The sequence below is a fragment of the Pseudophryne corroboree genome, chromosome 5 (genome assembly GCF_028390025.1).
Source record: "Pseudophryne corroboree isolate aPseCor3 chromosome 5, aPseCor3.hap2, whole genome shotgun sequence".
Taxonomy (NCBI): Eukaryota; Metazoa; Chordata; class Amphibia; order Anura; family Myobatrachidae; genus Pseudophryne; species Pseudophryne corroboree.
In genome coordinates this window covers 438,927,964-438,952,135 of record NC_086448.1, presented here as the reverse complement: position 1 = coordinate 438,952,135, position 24,172 = coordinate 438,927,964, and the positions used below count along the sequence as shown (strand labels likewise).

At 48.1% G+C, this 24,172-nt stretch overlaps 1 protein-coding gene across 12 annotated transcripts in view; it reads right to left on the bottom strand.

Moving 5' to 3' along the window:
• LOC134927833 (NFX1-type zinc finger-containing protein 1-like) overlaps positions 1-21,585 on the bottom strand; it is a 585,162-nt gene extending 563,577 nt beyond the window's left edge. For 9 of the 12 annotated variants that reach the window (XM_063922818.1, XM_063922822.1, XM_063922829.1 and 6 more), the window contains exon 1: positions 21,387-21,585. The gene's annotated coding sequence lies outside the window, so the exon portion shown is untranslated. Of the gene's footprint in view, positions 1-17,941; positions 18,821-21,386 lie in introns of those variants that run through there. The other 3 variants (XM_063922830.1, XM_063922825.1, XM_063922819.1) reach the window with 2 other exon arrangements.
• Between the last annotated feature and the right edge of the window lie 2,587 nt (positions 21,586-24,172).

The window sequence follows — 24,172 nt, the reverse complement described above, 5'->3', positions numbered from 1 at the left end:
AAACAAACATATTTCCGAACTCTCATCTCTGCTCAAACCTCTAACCCCAAACGGCTTTTTAATACATTTAAATCACTTCTCAACACTCCGTCACCCAACCCACCAGCCACTATCAAGACACAAGATCTTACTTCCTTTTTCAAGGACAAGATTGATAAAATCCAAGATGAAATGGTATGCTCTTCCTTAACCAGTGACCTACGTAATTCCCTACCTGAACCCTCAACCCTGACCCAACAAATGAAGATAAAGTATCAACACTCTTCTCATCCTGCTACTCTACTACCTCTTCTCTTATCTTATACCCTAACAAATAAGTAAAGCTCTGTCTCCTGTGCTCATCCCAACCTTAACAAACATCTGTAATCTTTCTCTCTCTCTCACTACTGGTATCTTTCCATGCACGATTACAGGACTTTCTTCGGGCTGCCACTCTGTGGAATGCCCTACCACGCAGAGCCGGATTAAGGGGGGTGCCTGCCAAGGGGGTCAGTACCCCGGGCCCCCCTGGCATAAGGGGCCCCCCAGCCGAAGCTGCTCTGCACCGCTCTGGTGCTGCTGTCCCCTCTGCCCTGTATCTGACACTGACCCGTGAGGAGTGGGGAGCGCGAAATCCAATCCTCCCTCTCCAGCAGCCGGGAGTCTTCTCCTCCCTGCTGCAGCGTGGAGCCTTTACACTGACTTCTCCTGTTGCCGTTGCCTCAGCCTGGCTTTGTGCTGTGCTTGGGGGGGGGGGGGGTGAGGAGAAAATAGGGGGGTGGCCCAAATGTTTTTGTTTTCAATGCCCGCTGTCCGGTCCTACGGCAGGCATTCGGAGCCCCGCCCCCTTGTAGCTGTATACGGCGATTTGGGGGTCGGATCAGAGGGGGTGGAGCTAATTAGAGATAATTGTTATAGCAACACGATATATTGGCTCCGCCCCCTCCAGGCGACCCGCAAATCACGGCATTTTTTGCCGTGGGGGCGGGGCCTAATGGTGAACTGTGTCCCTGGCTCCCAGCAATATCTCCTGGCTGTGGCATCCATTCCTCACCCCTTTCCTCAGGCTTCAATGTAAGTGTATGCACAGGTGGTGTTCTATCTGTGTATACTGTATGTATATGTTCTATTAGTGTATATGTATGTGTGTATATTTTCTATGTGTGTGTGTATGTGTTTTACGTGTATGTTATGTATTTGTGAGTATGTGTGTGTATGAGATCTATGTAATGTGTTTGTATGTATGTGTATATATATATATATATATATATATACATACAAATCAATTGGCCGGCACTCCCTCTCCTTAATCAGCAGCTGTGATGCTCTTTACACTGCTTTCACATAAACCTCCAAAAGTATGTCACTCAGCGGGCTTCTTAATCACAAACGCCAGCTAGTTCAGCAACGTTTCGGGTTTTATTTACCCTTTTGTCGTATATGTGCTGTTTGACAAAGGGTAAATAAAACCCGAAACGTTGCTGAACTAGCTGGCGTTTGTGATATGTGATTAAGAAGCCCGCTGAGTGACATACTTTTGAAGTGTGTAAATATATATATGTATATATATACAGTGGTCGAAGTGGGGCAGTATACGGCGGTATGGTATACCGCCACTTCTTCTACTGACCAGGAAATTAGGAAACTAAAGTGCAGCAGGAGGCGAGGGAAGTGGCCATCCTGCTGCACATGTTGCTCCCCGTCCCTGCGCGGCGGCCGATGGCTGTGTAGAGCACTGTACTAGCTCACAGCCGCTCACCACCAACAGCCACCCACCGCACGCCGTTCACCGCAGCCAGCCACCAGCCGCTCAACGCCGCCAACCACCCTCCGCTCACCCGCCGCTCACCCACAACAAATGAGGTAATGTTCCCCTGCTGTCACCTATCTCCCTGTCGCTACCGTCCCTGTCCCTACTGTCACTCTCTCTCCCTGCTGTCACTGTCGTCACTCTCTCTCTCTGTCGTCACTCTCTCTCGCCCTGCTGTCACTGTCGTCACTCTCTCTCCCTGTCGTTACTCTCTCTCTCTCCCTATCACCACTCTCTCTCCCTGTCGTCACCCTCTCTCTCTCTTTCTCTCTCTCTCTCCCTGTCATCACTCTGGCTGTCCCTGCTGTCACAATTTCAGCTCATTCAGTGTGCTACAATGTGAATTTCGACTCATTCAGTGTGCTATAATGTGAATTTCAGCTCATTCAGTGTGCTATAATGTGAATTTCGGCTCATTCAGTGTGCTACAAGGTGAATTTCGGCTCAATCAGTGTGCTATAATGTGAATTTTGGCTCATTCAGTGTGCTATAATGTAGAGATGTGCACTTGAAATTTTTCGGGTTTTGTGTTTTGGTTTTGGGTTCGGTTCCGCGGCCGTGTTTTGGGTTCGACCGCGTTTTGGCAAAACCTCACCGAATTTTTTTTGTCGGATTCGGGTGTGTTTTGGATTCGGGTGTTTTTTTAAAAAAACACTAAAAAACAGCTTAAATCATAGAATTTGGGGGTCATTTTGATCCCAAAGTATTATTAACCTCAAAAATCATAATTTCCACTCATTTTCAGTCTATTCTGAATACCTCACACCTCACAATATTATTTTTAGTCCTAAAATTTGCACCTAGGTCGCTGGATGACTAAGCTAAGCGACCCTAGTGGCCGACACAAACACCGTGCCCATCTAGGAGTGGCACTGCAGTGTCACGCAGGATGGCCCTTCCAAAAAACACTCCCCAAACAGCACATGACGCAAAGAAAAAAAGAGGCGCAATGAGGTAGCTGTGTGAGTAAGATAAGCGACCCTAGTGGCCGACACAAACACCGTGCCCATCTAGGAGTGGCACTGCAGTGTCACGCAGGATGGCCCTTCCAAAAAACCCTCCCCAAACAGCACATGACGCAAAGAAAAAAAGAGGCGCAATGAGGTAGCTGTGTGAGTAAGATAAGCGACCCTAGTGGCCGACACAAACACCGGGCCCATCTAGGAGTGGCACTGCAGTGTCACGCAGGATGGCCCTTCCAAAAAACCCTCCCCAAACAGCACATGACGCAAAGAAAAAAAGAGGCGCAATGAGGTAGCTGTGTGAGTAAGATAAGCGACCCTAGTGGCCGACACAAACACCGGGCCCATCTAGGAGTGGCACTGCAGTGTCACGCAGGATGGCCCTTCCAAAAAACCCTCCCCAAACAGCACATGACGCAAAGAAAAAAAGAGGCGCAATGAGGTAGCTGTGTGAGTAAGATAAGCGACCCTAGTGGCCGACACAAACACCGGGCCCATCTAGGAGTGGCACTGCAGTGTCACGCAGGATGGCCCTTCCAAAAAACCCTCCCCAAACAGCACATGACGCAAAGAAAAAAAGAGGCGCAATGAGGTAGCTGTGTGAGTAAGATAAGCGACCCTAGTGGCCGACACAAACACCGAGCCCATCTAGGAGTGGCACTGCAGTGTCACGCAGGATGGCCCTTCCAAAAAACCCTCCCCAAACAGCACATGACGCAAAGAAAAAAAGAGGCGCAATGAGGTAGCTGTGTGAGTAAGATAAGCGACCCTAGTGGCCGACACAAACACCGGGCCCATCTAGGAGTGGCACTGCAGTGTCACGCAGGATGGCCCTTCCAAAAAACCCTCCCCAAACAGCACATGACGCAAAGAAAAAAAGAGGCGCAATGAGGTAGCTGTGTGAGTAAGATAAGCGACCCTAGTGGCTGACACAAACACCGGGCCCATCTAGGAGTGGCACTGCAGTGTCACGCAGGATGGCCCTTCCAAAAAACCCTCCCCAAACAGCACATGACGCAAAGAAAAAAAGAGGCGCAATGAGGTAGCTGTGTGAGTAAGATAAGCGACCCTAGTGGCCGACACAAACACCGGGCCCATCTAGGAGTGGCACTGCAGTGTCACGCAGGATGGCCCTTCCAAAAAACATTCCACAAACAGCACATGACGCAAAGAAAAATGAAAGAAAAAAGAGGTGCAAGATGGAATTGTCCTTGGGCCCTCCCACCCACCCTTATGTTGTATAAACAGGACATGCACACTTTAACCAACCCATCATTTCAGTGACAGGGTCTGCCACACGACTGTGACTGAAATGACGGGTTGGTTTGGACCCCCACCAAAAAAGAAGCAATTAATCTCTCCTTGCACAAACTGGCTCTACAGAGGCAAGATGTCCACCTCAGCATCATCCTCCGATATATCACCGTGTACATCCCCCTCCTCACAGATTATCAATTCGTCCCCACTGGAATCCACCATCTCAGCTCCCTGTGTACTTTGTGGAGGCAATTGCTGCTGGTCAATGTCTCCACGGAGGAATTGATTATAATTAATTTTAATGAACATCATCTTCTCCACATTTTCTGGATGTAACCTCGTACGCCGATTGCTGACAAGGTGAGCGGCGGCACTAAACACTCTTTCGGAGTACACACTTGTGGGAGGGCAACTTAGGTAGAATAAAGCCAGTTTGTGCAAGGGCCTCCAAATTGCCTCTTTTTCCTGCCAGTATAAGTACGGACTGTGTGACGTGCCTACTTGGATGCGGTCACTCATATAATCCTCCACCATTCTTTCAATGGTGAGAGAATCATATGCAGTGACAGTAGACGACATGTCCGTAATCGTTGTCAGGTCCTTCAGTCCGGACCAGATGTCAGCATCAGCAGTCGCTCCAGACTGCCCTGCATCACCGCCAGCGGGTGGGCTCGGAATTCTGAGCCTTTTCCTCGCACCCCCAGTTGCGGGAGAATGTGAAGGAGGAGATGTTGACAGGTCGCGTTCCGCTTGACTTGACAATTTTGTCACCAGCAGGTCTTTGAACCCCAGCAGACTTGTGTCTGCCGGAAAGAGAGATCCAAGGTAGGCTTTAAATCTAGGATCGAGCACGGTGGCCAAAATGTAGTGCTCTGATTTCAACAGATTGACCACCCGTGAATCCTTGTTAAGCGAATTAAGGGCTCCATCCACAAGTCCCACATGCCTAGCGGAATCGCTCCGTGTTAGCTCCTCCTTCAATGTCTCCAGCTTCTTCTGCAAAAGCCTGATGAGGGGAATGACCTGACTCAGGCTGGCAGTGTCTGAACTGACTTCACGTGTGGCAAGTTCAAAGGGCATCAGAACCTTGCACAACGTTGAAATCATTCTCCACTGCGCTTGAGACAGGTGCATTCCACCTCCTATATCGTGCTCAATTGTATAGGCTTGAATGGCCTTTTGCTGCTCCTCCAACCTCTGAAGCATATAGAGGGTTGAATTCCACCTCGTTACCACTTCTTGCTTCAGATGATGGCAGGGCAGGTTCAGTAGTTTTTGGTGGTGCTCCATTCTTCTGTACGTGGTGCCTGTACGCCGAAAGTGTCCCGCAATTCTTCTGGCCACCGACAGCATCTCTTGCACGCCCCTGTCGTTTTTTAAAAAATTCTGCACCACCAAATTCAAGGTATGTGCAAAACATGGGACGTGCTGGAATTTGCCCATATTTAATGCACACACAATATTGCTGGCGTTGTCCGATGCCACAAATCCACAGGAGAGTCCAATTGGGGTAAGCCATTCCGCGATGATCTTCCTCAGTTGCCGTAAGAGGTTTTCAGCTGTGTGCCTGCCTAGGAAAGAGTTGGCGTTTGCGAGATGCTGCTACTGGTGCCGCCGCTGCTGTTCTTGCGGCGGGAGTCCATACATCTACCCAGTGGGCTGTCACAGTCATATAGTCCTGACCCTGCCCTGCTCCACTTGTCCACATGTCCGTGGTTAAGTGGACATTGGGTACAACTGCATTTTTTAGGACACTGGTGAGTCTTTTTCTGACGTCCGTGTACATTCTCGGTATCGCCTGCCTAGAGAAGTGGAACCTAGATGGTATTTGGTAACGGGGGCACACTGCCTCAATAAATTGTCTAGTTCCCTGTGAACTAACGGCGGATACCGGACGCACGTCTAACACCAACATAGTTGTCAAGGCCTCAGTTATCCGCTTTGCAGCAGGATGACTGCTGTGATATTTCATCTTCCTCGCAAAGGACTGTTGGACAGTCAATTGCTTACTGGAAGTAGTACAAGTGGGCTTACGACTTCCCCTCTGGGATGACGATCGACTCCCAGCAGCAACAACAGCAGCGCCAGCAGCAGTAGGCATTACACTCAAGGATGCATCGGAGGAATCCCAGGCAGGAGAGGACTCGTCAGAATTGCCAGTGACATGGCCTGCAGGACTATTGGCATTCCTGGGTAAGGAGGAAATTGACACTGAGGGAGTTGGTGGGGTGGTTTGCGTGAGCTTGGTTACAAGAGGAAGGGATTTACTGGTCAGTGGACTGCTTCCGCTGTCACCAAAAGTTTTTGAACTTGTCACTGACTTATTATGAATGCGCTGCAGGTGACGTATAAGGGAGGATGTTCCGAGGTGGTTAACGTCCTTACCCCTACTTATTACAGCTTGACAAAGGCAACACACGGCTTGACAAATGTTGTCCGCATTTCTGGTGAAATACTTCCACACCGAAGAGCTGATTTTTTTTGTATTTTGACCAGGCATGTCAATGGCCCTATTCCTCCCACGGACAACAGGTGTCTCCCCGGGTGCCTGACTTAAACAAACCACCTCACCATCAGAATCCTCCTGGTCAATTTCCTCCCCAGCGCCAGCAACACCCATATCCTCCTCATCCTGGTGTACTTCAACACTGACATCTTCAATCTGACTATCAGGAACTGGACTGCGGGTGCTCCTTCCAGCACTTGCAGGGGGCGTGCAAATGGTGGAAGGCGCATGCTCTTCACGTCCAGTGTTGGGAAGGTCAGGCATCGCAACCGACACAATTGGACTCTCCTTGTGGATTTGGGATTTCGAAGAACGCACAGTTCTTTGCGGTGCTTTTGCCAGCTTGAGTCTTTTCAGTTTTCTAGCGAGAGGCTGAGTGCTTCCATCCTCATGTGAAGCTGAACCACTAGCCATGAACATAGGCCAGGGCCTCAGCCGTTCCTTGCCACTCCGTGTGGTAAATGGCATATTGGCAAGTTTACGCTTCTCCTCCGACAATTTTATTTTAGGTTTTGGAGTCCTTTTTTTACTGATATTTGGTGTTTTGGATTTGACATGCTCTGTACTATGACATTGGGCATCGGCCTTGGCAGACGACGTTGCTGGCATTTCATCGTCTCGGCCATGACTAGTGGCAGCAGCTTCAGCACGAGGTGGAAGTGGATCTTGATCTTTCCCTAATTTTGGAACCTCGACATTTTTGTTCTCCATATTTTAATAGGCACAACTAAAAGGCACCTCAGGTAAACAATGGAGATGGATGGATACTAGTATACTTATGGATGGACTGCCGAGTGCCGACACAGAGGTAGCTACAGCCATGGACTACCGTACTGTGTCTGCTGCTAATATAGACTGGATGATAATGAGATGAAATCAATATATATATATATGTATGTATATATAATATCACTAGTACTGCAGCCGGACAGGTAGATAATATATTTATTAGGTAATGATGACTGATGACGGACCTGCTGGACACTGTCAGCTCAGCAGCACCGCAGACTGCTACAGTAAGCTACTATACTATAGTAGTATGTACAAAGAAGAAAGAAAAAAAAAAACCACGGGTAGGTGGTATACAATTATGGATGGACTGCCGAGTGCCGACACAGAGGTAGCTACAGCCGTGGACTAACGTACTGTGTCTGCTGCTAATATAGACTGGATGATTGATAATGAGATGAAATCAATATATATATGTATGTATATATAATATCACTAGTACTGCAGCCGGACAGGTAGATAATATATTTATTAGGTAATGATGACTGATGACGGACCTGCTGGACACTGTCAGCTCAGCAGCACCGCAGACTGCTACAGTAAGCTACTATACTATAGTAGTATGTACAAAGAAGAAAGAAAAAAAAAAACCACGGGTAGGTGGTACACAATTATGGATGGACTGCCGAGTGCCGACACAGAGGTAGCTACAGCCGTGGACTAACGTACTGTGTCTGCTGCTAATATAGACTGGATGATTGATAATGAGATGAAATCAATATATATATGTATGTATATATAATATCACTAGTACTGCAGCCGGACAGGTAGATAATATATTTATTAGGTAATGATGACTGATGACGGACCTGCTGGACACTGTCAGCTCAGCAGCACCGCAGACTGCTACAGTAAGCTACTATACTCTATAGTAGTATGTACAAAGAAGAAAGAAAAAAAAAAAACCACGGGTAGGTGGTATACAATTATGGATGGACTGCCGAGTGCCGACACAGAGGTAGCTACAGCCGTGGACTAACGTACTGTGTCTGCTGCTAATATAGAGTCTAGACTGGATGATAAATTATTGATAATGAGATGAAATCAATATAATATCACTAGTATTGCAGCCGGACAGGTACTATATATATTTATTATGTAATGACTGATGACGGACCTGCTGGACACTGTCAGGTCAGCACAGCACCGCAGACTGCTACAGTAAGCTACTATAGTAGTATGTATAAAGAAGAATGAAAAAAAAAAACCACGGGTAGGTGGTATACAATATTATATATATATATATATTATATTATATACAATTATATATATATATATATATATATATATATTAAACTGGTGGTGATTGATTATTAAACTGGTGGTCACTTCAGGTCACGTTGCAACTTGCAACTAGTACTCCGAGGCCTAAGCAGACAATCACAAAATATATTATTATACTGGTGGTCAGTGTGGTCACAACAATGGCAGTGTGGCACTGACTCTGGCAGCAAAAGTGTGCACTGTACGTTATATGTACTCCTGAGTCCTGCTCTCAGACTCTAACTGCTCCCCACTGTCAGTGTCTCCCCCACAAGTCAGATAATACACTTACAGTCACACTATCTATTATCTAATCTATAAATATCACTTCAGCAAGTAGTATAGTAGTATACAGTATAGTAGTACTTCTCCTAATAATGCTCCCCAAAATACTGTGTCTCTCTCTTCTCTAAACGGAGAGGACGCCAGCCACGTCCTCTCCCTATGACTCTCAATGCACGTGTGAAAATGGCGGCGACGCGCGGCTCCTTATATAGAATCCGAGTCTCGCGATAGAATCCGTGCCTCGCGAGAATCCGACAGCGTGATGATGACGTTCGGGCGCGCTCGGGTTAGCCGAGCAAGGCGGGAAGATCCGAGCCTGCTCGGACCCGTGTAAAAAACCTGAAGTTCGGGCGGGTTCGGATTCAGAGGAACCGAACCCGCTCATCTCTACTATAATGTGAATTTCTGCTCAGTCAGTGTGCTATAATGTGAATTTCTGCTCAGTCAGTGTGCTACAATGTGAATCTCGGCTCATTCAGTGTGCTACAATGTGAATCTTGGCTCATTCAGTGTGCTACAATGTGAATCTCAGCTTGTACCGTGTGCTATAAGGTGAAAGGGGCACCAGTACTAGATAGCATAAGGGGTTCTAATACACTGGACACGCCCCCTTTTGTGTGACCGCATAATTGTGTCCTTGACTTTTGCATACCCCCACTTCAAACTTTCCACTTCGACCACTGTATATATATATATATATATATATACATACACACACACACACACACACACACACACACACACACACACACACACACACACACACACACACACACTTGTGTGTGCATCAAAGGAAACCCCCTTCCGAATCCTGCTTTTGCCCCTGCGGGGGGTTGTTGCTGGTGGGCGGGCCCCCTGTCTTGGGTGCCCTGGGCCCCCCAAGGGCTTAATCCGGCCCTGCTACCACGTACAATAATAGCTCCTCTAGTCTCCAAACCTTCATGCGTTCCCTCAAAACTCATCTATTCGGACAAGCTTATCAAATTCCAGAGCCGCTCACATAACCTTTATAAGCTTTTCTATACAATTATATCACCACTGCACAGTAAACACATATCCGCCAAATATTTTCTTTCATCACTCTCCCTTTCTGCGGACCCTGGTTCATCACTGCTATGATGTGATATCATGCAGCACACCAAGAACCTTTGCAATCTGTTGGACAACTATGCAATAGACAGCACCTATCCTTGTGTGTCAATACCTATTTTCCCATAGAGTGTAAGCTTGCGAGCAGGGCCCTCCTACCGCTATGACTGTTTGTTATTACCCAGTTTTGTCTTATCATTGTGTCCAGCTGTAAAGCACAACGGAATTTGCTTCGCTATATAAGAAACTGTTGATAAATATTAAACACCATCTGATGGTGCATACACCATCGAAAAACACGATTATGTCAAACATGAATCTTAGTAAATTTAAGTGTTTGATCTTGAAAAAAGTATCCCTGCAATGTTAATCGTGTTTAAAGTCAGACCAAACACAATTCTTAGTAAATTTACCCCATCATATTCACCTAAGAAATTAAAAAAACGAAACAAAACAGTATCTGGACTGGAATCGGTATGAGATACCGATGGCTGGGATGCCGGCCGTCACTATAAAGACAGCGGCATCCTGGCCACCAGGATGCCGGCAGGGTGGCGAGCGCTAGTTACCCCCTTGCGGGCTCACTTCGCTCGCCATGCTGCAATAAACATAGCACAACTAATTGTATTAAAAGCCAAAGTATAATTGACAAATAATAGCCTAATATGTTATAAGTCTTAGTTCGTTATTCTCCCAATGACAAAGTACATGATGGAGCAGAGTAGGAATGGCATCCTTCAGTCACCTGCTTGCCCTATTCAAAAATGTATAACAATCAAAGCCTGCAGACAGGCTACTCTTAATACAGTCCAACGCGATTCTTTCAAAACACTTCATAATTATAGTTTGTCAAACTGCCATCCTGTTTGTCACTGCTGTGCCACTATGTTACATAGATGTGCTATAGTTAAACTGCCATCTGTGCCGCTGCTCAGCTTCTATCTTTAGCCAGCCAGCTCACTGCATCCTTAGGTCAATATTGGTGATAACAATATTGTGAGTTGTGAGGTAGTCAAAATTGACTGTACTGTACATGAATGTAATTGATGTTAATACTGTAGGAACGAAAAACAGATCCAAATCTCTGCTGTTTGTTAATGAATCCAAAACCAAAACAATTGAGGGTGATTTTGCCAGAACCTTAAACATGATGAGGATTTAGAACCAAAGCCAAAACACAGGGCTCTGCGCACATGTATTTATTTATTAAGTTTCTTATATAGCGCAGCAAATTCTGTTGCACTTTACAATCTCTACTATTTCGTAAAAATTGTGCTAAGTTGTATAAAACTACAGGAAATTTCACATACTAATCTATGCCATATTTAAATAAAAACTCATGCCAGGACAGTCCATGCAATAAAAGATTGTCCCGGCGAGGATATTCTGCGAATGAGGTCTGTATCTGTTTTATTGTCATTATACACTGATTGGGAAACACTGAATAATGGAATAAAGTAGGAAGACAATGTATTTTCTCTGCTTTTCTCTACATCATCAATAAAATAAATGGCTCACACTGCAACACCATCCAGCGATGGATGGCATTATCTTTGACAAAAAATATAATACATTAATATAATAAAAATATTTTTCCTGGACAGCACCCATTACAACCAACAGGAACTGTAGGATCAGAATGGAGAAATGAAAAGGCAGAGAAATCTGATTTTCTCCATTCAATTCAATTTAACAAATGTCTGGCTTTTTACAGGTAAAATGCTTGATCAAAGCCATTTTTTTTAAAATGTGTTAGATAAACTCATCACAAATGTGGAGATGTGTCCCATGTCCCAGGGCACATCGGACCGGCAGGGTGCAGGGGATCTGCATCCCCTGCAGTTCCTGGCTGTGGGCAGCGCTGGGGCAGCTTGTCTGTCCCCAGCGCCTGTCAGTGAGTGGCAGCGGCGGGTGTCTGGTGCGGGATCGGACGTTTCCCTGCACCAGACTGTCAGTGGCGTCGGGCAGCACCGCGGCAGCGGCGCTTTAAACTTGGCGCCATTCTGGCCGCCAATGAAAAGCGCCGCCCGTGGATTTTAAAATCCGGCGCCGTCCGCGAGCCAATCGCGGCTCGCGGGGCGCCGGCCAATCAGAGGCGGGCGCGGCGAGCCAATCGGCGCTCGCCGCATCATAGGCTCCGCCCCCGGCGTCTGACATCAGAAAGAAGACGCCGCCAGGAGAAGAAGACGGAAGGCCGCGCCGAGGAGCGGTGTAGAGGTCCTGAGGCCGCGGAAGAGGCCAGAAGACGCCAGGCTCCTTGAAGATGTCCAGCGGCGGCTGGACGCGGAGAAGAGACGGCGGCGCCGCTGGCCAGGACGGGTCAGCGGCAGAAAAGGGTGCCGGAGACCCCCGGATCAGGTGAGGCCTCAGTGAGGCTACTCTCACCCCCTCCCCTTTTCCTCCCTAGACCATCAGGGACGGGCATTAGGCCCGGGGGCACAGTTCAGGCACTAGGCCTGTGGCGCAGATAGGAATTTGGGGGTCACCATTAGATTTGGTGGTTTGGGCGTTAGGCCCAAGCCACCTAAACTGCGCAAGTTAGGCGGGCACTAGGCCCGTGGGCAATCCAGGCAATAGGCCTGTGGGGGCATTAGAGGGCATTAGGCCCTAGTTCAGTTTGGCGGCCGCTAGGGATATAATAAGGGGACCCTGGGCACTAGGCTCAGGTCACCCAACAGGTGACAAGTTAGGCGGGCGCTAGGCCCATGGGTGTTGTCAGGCTTCTGGCCTGTGGGCAATTAGGGGCGCTAGGCCCAGTGAATAAGTGCCCCCCCCCCCAAGGTGAATAAAGGTGGCACTGGGCACTAGGCCCGGGCCACCCTGAGATGTTTAGGTGGGCAGGCTGTGTGGCGCCCCAGCGGTAGGTAGGGATTTAAAGGGACAGCACCGTGGGATCTTGTAATCCGATATTGTGATGTATGTTGTTACCGTGCAGGGCAAAGTGTCTGTTTGTTTTAAGTTTGTGCATAGTTGTGTTGCACCACCCACACGAGCTAGTTTGAGGGCTCTGTTTATGTAGCTAGTGTAGCGGACGCACACTAGGGTAGTTCTTGGCCCTGCACGGCTGTTTTTTCTTTACCTCCTTACAGGGACCTGTAAGTGGAGAAGATCGGAGTGCAAGACTTGTAACGGTGAGTAGCATCTGTGTACGTTTGTCCCTTTGTCTGTCCCCGAGCGCCGGAATAGGGGTTTGCTCACGGACGTGAGAACCCCTTCATCACACTACGCGCGAGAGTGCGAGTGTGTGAATTCTGGGTGGCTGAGGCTTTGTGCCTGTGATGACCTTTCACCCAACCGGTGAAGGTCGCCGTCACCCCTGGGGTATCCCTTTTTCCGGTGGAAGAAGGGTTGATACCCCCCTTAAGGTAGACTATTTTCTCCCCAGCTCGTTCGTCTGTCAGCTCCGAGAGGGAATCGCCGTGTCCGGATCCGACTGAAGATTGCCAGGTCCGTTGAAGGTTCCGGTACCTGAAGGTGAGAGAGAGCGGCGCCTGGTGAGTACCGAAACTACACCTGCACGGCAGCAGGCACCACCACACGCACCGCCGCCCTCTTACACAAGCATTTATATGATACATTAGCACTGGCCGCAACTGGAATTTACAGACCTTCTAGCATAGTTGTCACAAAGCCACACCCCATTTTTGTGCGCACACCTTTCGGTATGACGTTTGTAGGAGTATGACCTCATATCATAACCCCGTTTTTTATCATGTTGTACAGTGCCACATACATATAATGCCCCAGTACAGTACATATAAAAACACCAAAAAATGGGTGCCTCCACAGTGTCAGATACATATATGCCCCCACAGTGCCAGGTACACATATGTCCCCACAGTGCCAGATACAATATGTCCCCAGTGCAGATACATATGTCCCCACAGTGCCTGCTATGCCCCCAGTGCTAGATACACAGTCCCCACATTGCCTGCTATGCCCCACAGTGCCAGCTATGCCCCCAGTGCAGATACATATGTCCTCACAGTGCCAGCTATGCACCCAGTGCCAGATACACATGTCCCCATAGTGCCAGCTATGTTCCCAATGCCCGATATGCACCAAGTGCAGATACATATGTCCCCACAGTGCCAGCTATGCTCCCAGTGCCAGATATGCCCCAGTGCAGATACATATATCCCCACAGTGCCAGCTATGCCCCCAGTGCAGATACACATGTCCCCACAGTGCCAGCTATGCCCCCAGTGCTAGATACACATGTTCCCACACAGTATAGTGCCATCTATGCCCCCAGTGCCAGATACACATGTACCCACAGTGCCAGCTATGTCCCCAGTGCCAGATATGCCTCCAGTGCTAGATACACATGCTCCTACAGTGCCAGATACACATGTCCCCACAGTGCCTGCTATGCCCCCAGTGCCAGATATGCCCCCAGTGCAGATACACATGTCCCCACAGTGCCAGATATGCCTCCAGTGCAGATACATATGTCCCCACAGTGCCAGATATGCCCCCGTGCAGAAACATATGTCCCCACAGTGCCAGATATGTCCCCAGTGCACATACATATGTCCCCACAGTGCCTGCTATGCCCCCAGTGCCAGCTATGCCCCCAGTGCTAGATACACATGTCCCCACAGAGTGCCAGCTATGCCCCCAGTGCAGATACACATGTACCCACAGTGCCAGATATGCCCCAGTGCCAGCTATGCCCCCAGTGCCTGCTATGCCCCCAGTGCAGATACACATGTCCCCACAGTGCCTGCTATGCCCCCAGTGCAGATACACATGTCCTCACAGTGCCTGCTATGCCCCCAGTGCAGATACACATGTCCCCACAGTGCCTGCTATGCCCCCAGTGCAGATACACATGTCCCCACAGTGCCTGCTATGCCCCCAGTGCAGATACACGTCCCCACAGTGCCTGCTATGCCCCCATTGCAGATACACGTCCCCACAGTGCTCTCCCCCCTCCTCCTCCTTCTCTTCTCACCGCGCTGCTGCTGCTCACTCTCCGGCGGCGGTATCTCTCTTGAATTAGGTGCCGGTCCGTGAGCCAATCAAAGCTCGCGGTCCGGCAGTCAATCAGGAGCCTTAGCTGCTGGTCCATGAGCTCTGATTGGCTCACGGGCCAGCACGGAAGAGAGACACCGCCGCCGGAGAGGCGTGCGTGTGTCTCTGGCTGGTGGCAGCGGTGGCCAGAAGCTGACTGAGCGGCATGCGGCGGATGATAGAGCCGCATGCTGCTCGAGAGCCGCAGGTTGCCCACCGCTGTTCTAGCATAACCCCTTCCACAAAGTATAAAATGCTCTGATACTAGAATTTACACTTAATATATTATTGCAGTCACGTTTGTTGAACTGATTCAATTATGAGTAATGTGTTTTAACACAGGTGACTGCATCAATTAATGATGTGGAAAGTATAGGAGCAGGAAATGTTGTACCTGGTGGAATGGGTCATGTTGGGGAGTCTCAGTTTACTGTACAGTACCTGTTAGGTACGGACTAATAAAGCAAGTAAACACCTGGTTCCATACAGGAGATCACAAGGTGATGTGTTGCATACAGAAAGACAAACAGTAAATAACAGTTCTCTCTAAGGTTCAGTCACACAGCCACTAATACATATCACCTTATCATAAGTATCTCTTAGGGGGGAATCAAATTGGGAATGGGGGTTAGGGAGGTAGAAAACCTTGCTTACCTTGTGCCCAATTTTGGAATACCGCGGGTATGGGCACTCCCAATACCCGTGGTATCCAATAAAAAAAAAAAAGTGGTTGCACATACAGATGTAGCCATGCTCATCTTACTGCGATGCGGCATGCTGCATGGTGTGCCAGGCTGCGACTATTTGCAGTTGGCGATCGCTTCATTAATTCCTTTAGGATTTGCGAATATCTGTAACCTGGCATGCCATGCAGCAAGCCATGTTGCAGCATGCTGCATCACAGCAAAGATGAGCATGGCTACATCTGTACTCTCTTGCCCAGTGCTCTCTGGTGGTCTCCAGAGCTCCTAATAGTCTCCCTCCATCTTGCCACTGGGGAAGGGGCTGCTGGGAGGTTCCGGTGGTGCTGGGAGGCACAAGTGTGGCTGAGAGATGTTGTTCTCCCAGCAGCTGGCTCCAGGGGGGATTATACCATGTGCCGGGGGGGGGGGGGGGGGATAACACACACTGGGGGTCACAAACACACACTCCACACACCCCACATACTCACCACTGCTACAGAGTACCGTCTCCCTTTTACCATATGTATATTTCTTTCTCTCTCTCTAAATTTAAATCTCTCTCTCTCTCTTATCCTATCAGTAAATATATTGTAAACCATGTTCTAACTTAAAAAAAAAAAAAGACCATCTTTATTAACATTTGTCTGGCTGGAGCCAGTAACATTTACATGTGGCTGCAGCAGAGCAGGGTAGGCATTCAATTTGCCGGCTGTCTGGATCCCGGCTGTCAGCATAGCGACACCGGAATCCCAACACCTGGTGAAATGCCACGCCACCACCCAAGGGGGAATATAACCTGTGGCGACCGAAGTTCGGGCGCGGTGGTGACCTTCTGAAGCACGGCAAGCGCAGTGAACCCACAAGGGGACCCGCTGCGTTCGCCGACGGTATTCCAGCTATCGGGATTTCAGCATCGGTCTCCTGACCTCCGGGATTCTGATGGCCAGGATATCATACTGAAACCCAGAGCAGGACACCCTGCTACACAGTAAGATATAAAGTGCCTATAGTATCAAACACAGGAGTTACATAGGCCCAAATGTATTAAGCTTTAACAAGAGATTAAGTGGAGACAGATAAAGAGTGAAAAAGAACAAACCAATCAGCTTCCTAACTGCCATGTTACAGGCTATGTTTGCAAAATGACAGTTAGCAGCTGATTGGCTGGTCATTTATCACTCTTTAGCCATCTCCACTTTATCTCTTGTTAAAGCTTAATACATTCGGGCCTTAGGTCCTAATTCAACATGGATCGCAAAAGCAAAATCTTTCTTTAATGGGCAAAACCATGGAGGTGATTCAGACCTGATCGATGGGCTGCTAAATTTGTTGTGGTGCGTTCAGATAGTCGCCACCCAAGGGGACTGTATATTCGCTGTGCAAGTGTGCAATCGCATGTGTATGCCGAGCTGCAAAAAATCCCTCAGTCAGCAGACAGCTGCAAATCCGTTCGCACCTCACTCACCATTGAATGATTTTTCCACTGTGTGCAGTCTGTGCGCAGCCCAGGACTTACTCCTACTGTGCGATGAGACCAGGCTGATCGGGTCCAGAGCTGACGTCACATACCCTCCCTAACAAACGCTTGGGAACGCCTGCATTTCCCCTGACACTCCCAGAAAACGTTCAGTTACCACCTACAAACGACCTCTTCCTGTCAATCAGCTTGCGAATGGCTGTGCGATTGAAATTTTCACACCAGCCTGTCGCTGTACGTCGATGCCTGTTGTTGTTTACCAAAGAGCATGCGCATTGCGGTCAGGGCCGGTGCAAGGTTTCTCGGCACCCTAGGCAAAACATGTGCCTGCTGCACTCCCCCCCACCCCCCACCCCACCCCAAAAAAAAAAGAGAGAAAAACCCACCCAGACGCTAAAAATTATATTTTAAAAAACCCCAATATATGTGACTTTTTTTGCGGGGACCCCCAGAAAGGCTGTAATGTGTCTGGACACCGTTGGATAGCTTACTCCTGAGTGCAGCCAAACTGAATCTTTACACATTCACTGCCATGCAATATATAGCAGAGCGCAACGGGGCATGTATTTATGCTATGTAACTGAGTGCCGGATATTAACTGAAAAAAGAAAAATACATTTTATATATATATATATATATATATATATGCATGTGTGTGTGTGTATATATATATATATATACGTGTGTGTGTGTGTGTGTGTGTGTGTGTATATATATATATATATATATATATACACACACACACACACACACACACACACACACATATATACATACACTTCCACAGTAGAGGAATGGAGTACTGAGCTTGCAATATAAGGGTACCTTTATGGCTGCAGGAGAAGGAGTCCCGGTGAAGAAGAAATTCTACCCCAATCCAAGGCGACTATATATTGCAGGCTGCAGAAGAAGGAGACTGTGATCCACTCAGACAGGGAACAGTAGCAGGGTAGCCGCGCGCAGTCTGCTCTGCAGTGTAGTCCCAGGCCCTCACATAGCACAACACAATCATCCCCTTAGGACTCCCATATGCAGAGTCGTTTCTTGTGGTGTGGGGCGGGCATATGTCAGCGCGGAGAGGAGCAGAAGAACTGTACCACCAGCCGGCAGCACCAGTGGTGGAACTTGTGAGTGGTGGGCCCAGGTGCAAGGATATGCTTTGGGCCCCCCTCCTCCACCCCAGGGTGAGGTACAGGGTGACGAAGATGAGGCAGAGGATGACGGGGATGAGGCAGAGGGTGACAGGGAAATGGAGAGTTGGTGAAAGGTTGAGACAAAGGGTGATGAGGAGAGGGTGGGAGGGAGAAGCAGTGGGTGCCAGAGAAAGGCATTGGAGGATTAAAAAGGGCAGACAAATAAAAACAAGCAGCTTTAACATGAGGGTAGGATAGACGAGGAATTATGCTAAGGAAAATGAGAGTGAGGGCGAGACAGAGGGAGGGAGAGATAGAGAGAAGGGGTGAAGAGGAAAGAAGATAGGTGCAGGGGAACAGAGAGAGATGGGAGACGGAGGGAGAGAGGGATGGAAATGGAGAGAGAGAGAGAGGGATGGAGAAGGAGAGAGGAAGGGGGAGACAGAGAGAGAGGGGGAGATGGAGAATGACAGAGGCAGAGAGAGAGAGAGAGAGAGAGAGAGAGAGAGAGAGAGAGGGACAGAGAATGACAGGCAGAGAGAGGGGAGATGAAGAGAGAGAGAGAAAGAGGAGTGAAGAGGAAGGAAGAGAGGTGCAAGGGAACAGAGAGGGAGACGGAGGGAGAAAGAGGAGGGGGATGGAGAGAGGGATGAAGATGGAGAGAGGGGCGGAGATGGAGAGAGGGAGGGGGAGACATAGAGAAGGGCAGAGATGGAGAGAGACAGAGAAAGGGGAGACGGAGAGAGGGGGAGACTGAGAAAGATAGACAGAGGGGATAGGTGGAGAAAGAGAGGCAGACTAATAAAGAGGGGGAGATGGAGAGAGGGTAGATGCTAGAATAAAGTTGGAGAAAGGACGTCTGATGTCAGGTGGGCCACGACACCAGGGGGTGGAGCTAAGCCAGCGGGATAGTTCTTCTACTATCCATGCCACCAACTACTCCCTTTAGTAATCTGGTGGCGAGCGGAGCGAGCCACTGATCTCAAGTGTGGCGAGTAAAGCGAGCCTGCGACGGTACATTTTGGGTACTTTGGTTGGGCATGGCTTCTCCCCCTAGTGACATGGCTCCAACTTGGTTTTAGCCATAACCATAGAGAGAGACAGGGGGAGATGGATCAAGGAAGAGAGGGGGAGACTGAGAAAGAGAGGGGAATTATGGAGAGAGTCAGACTGAGAGAGAGGGGGAGAGGGAGGGAGGGGGAGAGGGATTGATGGGTGAAGAGGAAGGAAGATGGGGGGGGGGGGAGAGGCTGAGCAGCACTTGCCACCTTCTCATACTCTAGCATTGCTTTTTTCCCTACCTGAAGTCTGTGGCTTGTGCAATCCAGGGCTGCTGCTGGGCTTGGAGATGGCCAGTGTCTCTGCTTCCCTCCAATTGATTTTTGGTGCCACGGACAGCAGGGGACGGGGGGAGGGTGGAAAATAAATATGAAAGGGGAGTGAGGAGCTGAGAGAGCGTGTTCTCCTCCCCCTCCAGTCAGGTAGTCCCACACAACCATCTTAAATGAGTATGGGGGAGGAGCAAAGAGATAGGCCCCTCCTGCACGAACGGAAGGGCACTCAACAGACAATTGGACAGCACTACAACATCTGGGAGGAGGGGGAGGCGCTCGAGAAGAGTGGGGAGGAGATGGGATATCGTCCCTCCTCACACTTTACAACCTGTATCGTGGCACCAGTAAGTCCGTGGGGCGGGCGGACATGCTTGAGCAGGGAGGAGAGAGAAGAGCAGCCCCTCCTCCCTCTGCGGCCGGGACCCCGATTATGTGCTGCATTTTATTATTAGGAACTGGGGCACTGGCGGTAGGCACAGCGCTGGAAGCGGCAGCATTACAATGAGTCAGTGTGACTCTTTGTAATGCCGGCGGCTGTGTGCCCCTACACAGCGGCGGGCCTCGGTGCAATGCACCGCTGCTAGTTCCGCCACTGGGCAGCACGCTGCTTACTCTATGTGTATAGAGTATTAGAGGCGCTGCCGATAGGTTACACTCATACTGTCAGCGCTGCAGGGATGCCACGGCCGCCTAACTGTTCTCAGCCGCCAGCGCTGACAGTATGAGTGTAACCCATCGGCAGCGCCCCTCATTCCGAGTCGTTCGCTCGGTATTTTTCTTCGCATCGCAGTGAAATTCCGCTTAGTACGCATGCACAATATTCGCACTGCGACTGCGCCAAGTAATTTTACAATGGAGATAGTATTTTTACTCACGGCTTTTTCATCGCTCCGGCGATCGTAGTGTGATTGACAGGAAATGGGTGTTACTGGGCGGAAACACAGCGTTTTCGGGGCGTGTGGATAAAAACGCTACCGTTTCCGGAAAAAACGCAGGAGTGGCCGGAGAAACGGGGGAGTGTCTGGGCGAACGCTGGGTGTGTTTATGATGTCAAACCAGGAACGACAAGCACTGAACTGATCGCAGATGCCGAGTAAGTCTGAAGCTACTCTGAAACTGCTAAGTAGTTTGTAATCGCAATATTGCGAATACATCGGTCGCAATTTTAAGAAGCTAAGATACACTCCCAGTAGGCGTAGGCTTAGCCTGAGCAACTCTGCTAAATTCGCCTTGCGAGCGATCAACTCGGAATGAGGGCCATAGAGTAAGCAGCGTGCTGCCGGCTAGTGGTACAGTCCTGCTCCTCTCCGCGTCTCCGGTAACACTCTCAACATATTCCTCTTAAGGAAAAGGAGGAGCTGAGCAAGGGTCAAGAAGCATTCACCAGTAGCGTGAGCTGGCGCCCTCCAGTGGCCGCCACCCATAGGCAGCTGCCTAAAGCTGCCTAGTGGTGGCGCCGGCCCTGATTGCGGTACATATGCATGAGCAGTCTATTGTTGATCGTCCGCTGTGTGAAAACGCACAGCAGCGGTCGGGTCTGAATCACCCCCCATGTGCAGTACAGTTGGGGCAGATATAACATGTACAGAGAGAATTAGATTTGGGTGGGGTGTGTTCACACACATTTAAATTGAAGTAAAAATAAAGCAGCCAGTATTTACCCTGCACAGACACATAATAAATCACCCAGTGTAACATGGTTTTGCCCATTAGAGAAAGAGTTAAATACCTGTATGTACACAGCCTTACTTTACCTTTATACATTTTAAAACATGGATAATCTGTCCTCTGTTTTTATCTTACCTCTTCTACCTCCAGTCCAGAGGTCATGTCTACTGAGGTCCTGTTGCTTTGCTAAAAACCTCTTCTGCTCCCATCTGACTGACAATAACAGTGTTCCCTTATTTACATATTGTATGCTCAAAGTCCAGAGTTCAGTTTCGTTTCTCTTTCTGTGTACAGAGAAGCTCCTCCTCCTTCATCACTCTCTCCCGGGCACGTTCTGTCCCTCTCCTGTGGCTGCAAGTGGATACATTTCTTATAACAATAAACTCATGTATGACTTTTACAAGTACAGTTAGGGAAAGGGTGGGGCCAGGCTGAAAAGAATGACAGCTCTAGTCTGTTAACAGCTACAGGTTGAGTATCCCTTATCCAAAATGCTTGGGACCAGAGGTATTTTGGATATCGGATTTTTCCGTATTTTGGAATAATTGCATACCATAATGAGACATCATGGTGATGGGACCTAAATCTAAGCACAGAATGCATTTATGTTACATATACACCTTATACACACAGCCTGAAGGTAATTTTAGCCAATATTTTTTGTAACTTTGTGCATTGAACAAAGTGTATGTACATTCACACAATTCCTTTATGTTTCATATACACCTTATACACACAGCCTGAAGGTCATTTAATACAATATTTTTAATAACTGTGTGTATTAAACAAAGTTTGTGTACATTGAATCAAAAAACAAAGGTTTCACTATCTCACTCTCACGCAAAAAAGTCTGTATTTCGGAATATTCCGTATTTCGGAATATTTGGATATGGGATACTCAACCTGTATTACAATTATTGCCATATGGGAGGAATGCAGCAAGCTTTCTACACAGTTTTTGCTGCTATTTTCCATCTTTTTCTGTGAGTGCATATGCAGCAAGCCAGCAAGGCCATTTCCGCTGCTGCATTGTTAGTTTCTATAACATACATACAGATGGTGCCACGCTAATCGTAGCTCCGTCTGTGCCTGGGCGCTCCCGCCTAGGCGCGCCTATCACAGTCTAAGCCGCATACACGTCTGTGATGCGCACGTACCCCATTCGACACAATGCGAGCATCTCTGTGCACTCCCGTAGTGGGGCTAGGCACCGGATCAACTAATCTCGAGGCGCACTAGATGAGCGCGACCCCATCTGTATCTGTCTGGCTCATACTCCAGCGACATAAGTTCGGTAGATGCTAGAACCAAGTGGGCTAAAGAACCTCTGACGTCAGGGGGAGGAGTAGGCGGGTGGGATAGTACTTTCACTATCCACGCCACTAACTACTCCCTTTAGTAACACCGGGCCTGAAGCATTGCGCGTGAAGCGAGCCTGCGAGGGTGCATTGAGGGTACCCTGTTCGGGCCTTTCTCCTCCCCCTGGTGACATCAGAGGTCCTTTCCCCAACTTGGTTTTAGCCATAACCAGAATAGGTGCTATCTATTGCATAATTGTTCACAGATTGCAAAGGTGGCATCTAAGACTTCATCAGGGGTGTCTTATATAAAGAGCTAGAACATAAAGAAGGTTGTCTCAATAAATAAAGCTCTTAACATACAGATGTACAAAATGCATTTACACACTACGTTTTGTAATCGATCCAGAAGATATAAAGTGGGCTGTATGATAAGTTCAAACAGTGATGTATATATTTATGTGTCAAGTATAATAATAATAATAAATTGTGCGTGTTTTTATTGCTTTACATTCAATAAAAAATTATAATTTATTGTAAATAATTATTTATAGTTCTTTGCTGTTTTATCTAAACGATTATAATCTGACAATTTCCTTAATGAATTTGTTTTAGAAAAATGTACATGCAATCTTTCTATATCTACATTTTTATGTGTACGTTTTCCTCGAGATATATATATATATATATATATATTTATTAGATGAGCGGATTCGGTTTTACTCTGATTTACTAGGTTCTCAAAACGGCATCTGATTGGCTATCCAAAACACGTGACATCCGTGAGCCAATAAGGTGCCGTTTAGAGAACCGAGTAAATCCGAGTAAAACCGAATCCGCTCATCTCTATTAAATATATATATATATATATATATATATATAGGCGTCCAAAATCAAACAGCAGCGGTACTCATGGAATTCGTAAACAAATTGAAGTGTATTTCACATCAAATCCAAAACCAACATTTCGAGGCTCGCACGCCCCTTTGTCAAGGTGAGTAACATACATACATTACACAAGTGATTACCTTATATGCTGTGAGAAGCCTGCCAGTGCATCCCGCTCGGATCAGCGTCACGGACTTCCGCTCCGACGCTGGTCCCTCTCCTATGACGTCACCCTCCCTGCGCCGTCCGGTTGCCTTGGCAACCACGACGCTGGCTGGCCCCGTCCTCCTAGTGCAGTTCTTACGATCCTCCCCACTTCCTTATACGCACACCATAGTAGTGACTATATCAACAGAGACCCTCCACCTCATGGAAAAAAAAGTATATTTTAAGTGACCGCAGGCTATACTACATTAAAGTATAACAAATTGGTGAGCTGTTCAATGATCAGTGAGGGCTGAGGTAGAGACAGGACCCAGGTAATTGCTGTCCTCCAGAATTCTAATGTAAGGCACACATTTAAAAAAAACAGTCCTATATTGCAGTAAAAAAAGCCCCTGTTGGAGCACTAACTAAGTGTACAAAAAGGCCATTATGAATCCCTGTCGTGATGCATTATTCCAGTCTACAAAAATGTACGGACAGATATAAACTCCACACCTTACTCAATACTGATGTGTATAAGTGCCTATTATTTCGGAAAATTCTATAGTGCTGACTCAATATGTCAGCATA